Raw genomic sequence first — 7,051 nt, forward strand, 5'->3', positions numbered from 1 at the left:
TACTGGCACGTCGGAAGTCAGCTCAATATCGTGCTCAGTCAAATCAGTTCTGCCTGGCCTGTCCACGAAGCAGGCCTCAAACTCTGTTATTATCTCGCCCGGATCGGACAGCTGGGATTTCTTTAGTTCTCCTATCTGCTCCGTCCTTTTGAGAAGCTCCTGTATCTTAGGATCATTGGCTTGCTCCATAGCTAAGTCCTCTCGGGTCCCACTTAAAAGTCTCGTGAGATTACTAGACACCGGCGGCAAGAGGTTATTCTCAAGAACGTCCTCATTCCGCGTCTCATCAAGCTCACTTATTTGAGATGCCTCGCTCTCAAAGTTTTCTGACCTGCTATCTTCCGCTTCTACCACTGTTTTAACTGCCGTTTCCTCCGCTGTGGCTTTTTCTGGAATGAGCAGGGTAGCTAGTTCTCGCGCCATTGAACGTGTTAAGGCCTGCACATCTCTGTCTCCGAAAATCAGAAGGCAAGCCTTGACCTTCTCGTAGTTGTCCGCGTCCTCCTTGCTTAGCCGCGCGACAACCTCCGCTGCCTCGCAGGGCAGAACCGTCAATAATCTGAGACCACGTGTCTCGCTGGAAGGACAGTTTTTCGCAAGTTCGCTCAAAGTTAGCCAGATACAGACCGATATCCCCTGATATCACATATGGCTGCATGTACTTTGACATCTTGAAATCTGCCTCCTTGTTGAGAAGAGGTACCGCTAGCTGGGGACAATTGCCCGACCTCTTGCTCAACTCTAGTTCTAATTTCCGGAGCTCAATTTCTAGCTCCAGCCTTTTTGCTTCTCTCTCAATTTTACGCTCCCGCCTCTTTTCCTCTTTTTCTCGTTCTTTCTGCTGTCTCAGCTGTTCCTCCTTTTTTTGTTCGATGAGGTTCCATGCTTCATTGAGCTCCTCATCATCGGCTCCCAAATCAGTGATTGCCTTTAAAATCAAGGGTTTTCGTGCCAAACCACTTGTATCAATTCCCAATTCCTCACACAATAGCAACAGTTCCGGTTTCTGCAGCTTTTGTAGGTCCATGATCGCTCCGAGTGTCGGCTACTTCCAAAACAACTGTGCAAACTACCAAACCTAAAGGCGTTTATACACTCTTTACCAGTTCTAAAAACTAACCCTGTTCTAGAACCTGGTCCACATCAGAAGAAAAGCCAAGCACTCACCCACACATGCGATCGATGTTCCGAGCTGCCCTCTTGTTGGCCGATTGTTGCTCCTGCTTGTTGCTTGAGATGCCACGTCCGATCATCAGATGTTGTGGCTTGCAGATTCTGATCCACCTCCAATCACCAGATGTTGTGGCTTGTAGATTCAGATCCCAACGCTGGTCGCCAGTTGTCGTGACGCTGGGGCTATGTCGACCCGGCCTTCACTTGGTAGCGTACAGAGACTCCGGGTTGAAGAAGGATTGAATCTTCGAAGTTGGTGAAATATGTACAAGCAGGTTTAATGGCACTTTGAGAAAACTTATTTACAAGATTATTTACAAGAAAAAGAAGGGTACATCAGCAAAATGGCAAGCGTTAAGAGTTCATAGCGAGAAGCGACTGGATGAGCCGTTTACCCAGGGCTCAGAGCGACATTTCGTGCTCTGCAGCGTCCTTAAAACCCCCTATGTCCAGCCCCTCTCTGAAGATGCTGACCAACCAAATCCAGGGCACGCCCCTCAGATATCGGCATCCAATCGAACACATCACTGCACTGATGGTCTGAAGCACTGACTGGCCCGGCATTGTTTCGTTGGGCCTGGTCACTTGTTGGCGGGAAAAGCTTGGGAACGGCGAGGAGGTACATTTCTATTCTTCAGCCAAGAATCGATAGACTGGTTCCGACAAGTGGATTTACTTCTCAGAAACCCAAGTGCACGTGCGCGCCGCATACGGCTCCCAGCATTGTCCCTTTCCAACAATTGCAAATCTTTCCTGCGTTCCCAGGAAATCCTCTAATGGCCGTAATCACCTTGCTCCTTTCTTGTCCTGTACGTCAGCGGACGTGTCACTCTGTCGTCTCCTTTGGACAGTAGGCATTCCTCACTGGACGATAGCACTTCTCGACGGGAAGGGTGAACAATTGAACGAAAGCACTTCCGGCTATTTCCCGCAGGGGGACATTTCTTTGTGTTTTTCTAGACGTTCTCTTGACAGGGTCAATTTGGCATTTGCAGGGTGTCCACAAAGCAAAACAGGCTTACACAAAAGGATTCCTGGAAACAGGCTCGCTTAGCGCCCTTGTACCAACAGCACATATCCACAGCACTTACCCATGCCCACAGGCGAACAATAGAGCGCGCAAGTGCGGATGATGCACGGTCGTAACACGGGCGAGGCGGCCGGAGGGGTATTTCAAATTTGCCAGCCAGCAGAGCGCGTGGTAATCGCTTGCCACCTTAAATTGTTGGCCGTATAGGTAACGGACAGAACTTTGAAGTTGTCCAGATAATCGCGAGACACTCTCTCTCGGTCGTCGAGTAACTCGCTTCAGCTTTCGACAGCGAACGGCTGGCGTACGCTATAACTTTTTCTTGTCCTTCAGTTCTTTGGACAAAGACTGTACCTAGGCCAACACTACTTGCATCAGTATGTATTCCTGTCTCGGCGTTTTCGTCGAAATGTCCGAGGACGGGAGGGGTCTGCGAGTGGTTCTTAAGTTCCTTGAAAGCTACCGCTTGCGGCGCTTCTGATTTAAAAGGCACTTCAGCCTTTAGTTGCGTCAACGGTGCGTCGCTGCGCGAAACATTCCTGACAAATCGGCAGTAGTAGCGCACAGCCCAAAGAATTTGAGCACGGCTTTCTTGTAGGAAGGCTGTGGAAACTGCTCGATTGCAGCAGTTTTCTGTGGGTCTGGGCGAATGCCATCCTTGCTCACGTTATGGCGTAGGAATAACAGCTTCTCATAGGCGAAGTAGCACTTTTTTGATTTTGCCGTTAGTCCTGATGATTTGACGGCATCCAGCACTTTCTGCAGCCTTTTCAGGTTGTCTTCAAAATTTAACGAGGAAACAACGACTTCGTCCGAGTATACCAAACAAATCTGCCATTTCAAGGCAACCAGGGCAGTGTCCATTACCCGTTGGAACGTGGCTGACGCCGAGCACAAGCCAAATGGCATTGACCTTGAAGAGGCCGCCTGGTGTTATGAAAAAAGTCTTCTAGCGGTCTCTCTCGTCGACCTCAATTTGTCACTACCCGCTTTTCAAGTCCATGGACGATGAATACCCAGCATTGCAGAGATGGTCTATAGCGTCGTCCATGCGAGGCAGCGGGTAAGCACCCTTCGTGGCATTGTTCAAGCAGCGGTAATCGATGCAGAAGCGAAGTGTGCCGTCTTCTTCACTAAGACGACTGGTGCTGCCAGGGGCTGTTCGATGGCTGAATGACGTCCCCGTGAAGTATTTCCTCAACTTTCTAGCGGATGGCCTGACATTCGCGTGACTTCATACGCTAGGTCGAGCGTGTTCGTGTGTGATGCTTTGCTAACGGAGTCTGTCGCACATTTGACGCTGAAGAAATGAAGAAAAGCATTTGCTGTAGCTTTCAAGAAGACTGCGAATCCGGTCTTGCCTGTCTCCGGGTAGTACTGTATTGATGTTGAACGTGTAGGCCTTGAATAGGTTGAGTGCATCGTCTTCTGGTTGGCCGAGCACGACGAATACATCTCGGCTGTCGGCTAGCTTGTGGAGCAAAGCGATCATAATGCCCTTGTTAAGACGCCGATATTCTTCTGTGAAGTTCGTCACCAGCACCTGAGCCTGTCCCCCTCGGTTATGTTCGACACCTCTTGCGATGCCGAGCCCTCTTGCTTCCCTCGACGATGCCTTCGGCGGTTTCGAATTCTGCGTTGCCCACGCAGGCGACGACGCTTGATCGGGGCGGCACGGTGAAGTCTCCGTCGAGGACGTTCAGAGCTATGTTATGCGTCGATGTCGTCGTAGGAGGTTTGGCGTTGTGCGTTGAGAGCTTGATGAGTTTTGAGCGAAGTTCAATGATCACCCGATGCTCACTGAGAAAATCCACACCTAGAATAACGTCTCGCGAGCAGTTCTGTAGGACTACGAAGCCTGTAGTATAAGTCGTTCATTTACTGTTACTCTTGCGGTGCATCGCCCGGATGGCGTAATAAGGTTACCATCAGCAGTGCGGACCAGCGGGCACATTCCAAAGGGTCGTCAAATTCTTGAACTGGGCGGCGAACTCTCCTCTGATGACAGAATAGTCGGCTACAGTGTCCATTAAGGCGGTATCGGTGCGACCGTCAACAGCAGCTTCAAGGTCACGTGTTCGTGTCCTTGCATTACATGTTGGCTTCGGTGTTCGATTTTTACTTCGTCGTGTGTTCAGGTCCCGGCCGGGGCACAGAGTTGTCACTTAGCTGGGCGGTGGTGTCAACTTGGACTTTGGTTGTGTACTCATCGGTCGTCGTGAGTAGCGGCCGTGTAACTTTGAAGTCTGACCACGTGATCGTCAAGGGCGTCTTCATTATGAGCGTCGGCATTATGGCGGCATTGTCTTCACAATAGTCTTTGGCAGCGGAGGATCTTCGTTACTTCGCCGTATAGCAACCTCATCTACAAAGGTTGCTCTCTTTAGTTTCCCCTGCGCGGGCTAGGCGACCTTCCTGGAAAGTATACCTCTATAGCCTGGCGATGCAAAGCGGGATCTGAAGAGCGATAGGGAGAGTCACAGATGACGTGGCGACGCGGGCTCTCCCCTCCTCAGGAAGTCGTCGATTTCCTTTTGGCGCTCGTCAGAACGGGGTCGCGTCGATGGCGAAACCACGCAGACCGATACGCCTGTACGGACAGTGACGGAGGATCTGCCTAGCCTCTCCACAAAGGAAGCAGAGTGGTCGGTTGTTAGACGTCCTCCAAGCATCACATTCCTTGGGGTTTGAGCGTCGTTAGTAGACTTTGCGGGCGGGCGCTAAGGGGCGGCTTTCGGGAACAGGACGGTAGCGTCGAGGGCTTGGAAGGTCTCATCGGGTGCAGGACGACGTAATGCAGCAGCATATTTCATCGCTGTTTCTTTCTGCGCTGGAGCCATCGCAACACCCAGTGCCTGCTGCACTTCTTCACGGACGAGGTCTGCGAGCGTCACCACCTGGGGTTGTTGGAATGATGGAAGCAACCGGTGGAGTTCCTCTCGGACGATCTCTCAGATGAGGTCCCGAAGGCTGCCTCTGCGCTGATGTAGTGATTTGCGCAGGCCAGTTGGAGTCATCAATCGTAGTGGCACATCCAGGTGTCCATCATCTTCACGATGGTGGACAGTTCACTTTTAAATTCGTCCACGGTTTTTGGAGGATTTCTTACGAGTCTTGCAAAAGGCGACTCTAAGGCCCCGCATAAAAAATTCACTTACTCCCCTTCGGTCATTTTAGGGTCGGCGCGGCGGAAGAGGCGCTTCATCTCCTCAACGTAAGCCAGTCTTGATTGAAGTACGGCCCGGGCTCTTTCCTTCCGACGGCACTTGCAAAGGCTATCAAAAACTCCGTCTTGAATTTCTTCCGATCCTTAAAACAGGTCTCATGATTTTCGAACCAGATTTCTAGTTGCTAGTTGGTTAGGTGAATCTGATGACACTGTAACTGTGATTACTGGTTCCGAGGGTTACATCAATCATTTCTAATTGTTGCTCTAAAGGGTCTTTGGGCGCCCGATCAGTGAGCACATCATCGGTGTGGCCGTCTTGTTGTAATCTCTTGTGTATGTGTGTATGTGACCGACAATGCAGCGCCAGAGGTCATCAGATAGATTGGCATTGCCGAGGTGTAATGTCGACTCGTATAGGCGACACGGGATGAAAGGAAACCTTGTGTTGTTGTGTTTGTTTGTTTGTTTGTTTGTAGTTTCTCAGTAAGGAAGGGCCCAGTACAGGCTAAGGTTGTGGGGCATTGCCAAGATTTTGGCACGCCAATTGTGGTCGCTCTGGTCATTGCCGTTTGTATGCTTTATCAGTTTTGTTGCTCTTTGCTTGCATGTACGCATTAGGAAAGCATGCCAACTTTCAGTAAAGTTGACAGGTGTGGTAGGCAGCAAGCAACCAATGAAGTAAATACTTGCTGCTGATATTCGAATGTGGAATTAGGCCCCAAAGCATTAAAACTGAGCCCAAGGGTCCAGTCGAATGTTCTGAACTATGGCTTAGCCTGTCACCATTGGCTAGGCTGAGGTAGTCGTGTACGCTTTACCCAGCCTGGAACGAAATCCCGTGCGCGAGAGTGGTACGTGGTACCTTCGCGTCGGATCTGTGCATGTGATCTGTGCGCTGGTGTGTCACTTGCTGATAACAGATGTATGAGGAGGGAAAGTAGCAACGAAAAAGATTGATGATGATTGGTAATGAATAAAAGCTGTGCGATAGATATCACTACAGTTAATAAATAATGATAATGACTAATACAATGATCATAAAATGACTCAAAATGACTACGCAACGATCAATATGTCAAACGACGACTTGCAGTGACCACAACTGATTGGAAATGAGAAAACGTGCTTAAGGTATGAGTGGTAATGACTAAAATGGCTAGGCATGACAGCGGAACCACCAATATATCAAAGACGACTTATAATAGCCTTAACTGAGTGGAAATGGGTAAACCTGTTTAGCCCTCAGTGGTAATGACAATAATGACTAAACATGACTCAGCAAGACTACGGAACGACCAATATTTCAACCGACGACTTGCAATGGTCGTAACGGACTAAAAACGTAAGCTTGTTTAGTTATGAGTGGCAATGACTACAATGACTAGACGCAACTCAGCAACACTCACCATGACTATGAAACGACCGACATGTCAAAAGACGACTTGAATGGCCGCAACTGACTGGAGAGGAAGGGTAGGCTTTCGCCGTTCTCCTCTCTCGTCCAAGAGACCCTCTCTTCTTCTTTTTTTTTTTTTTTAGAAACGTCTTGTGTACAAAGTTCAGTTCATCTCTTCACTATGTCCAATCGCCATTCTCCGTATTCCATCGTCGTCTCATACAACCGTCCCAGAGGCCGCCTTGAACTAATCCCAACACACGTTAAAGAAACGCAGGGGTTC

The sequence above is a fragment of the Amblyomma maculatum genome, chromosome 6 (genome assembly GCF_055883805.1).
Source record: "Amblyomma maculatum isolate TAMU_Amacu chromosome 6, ASM5588380v1, whole genome shotgun sequence".
Lineage (NCBI taxonomy): Eukaryota > Metazoa > Arthropoda > Arachnida > Ixodida > Ixodidae > Amblyomma > Amblyomma maculatum.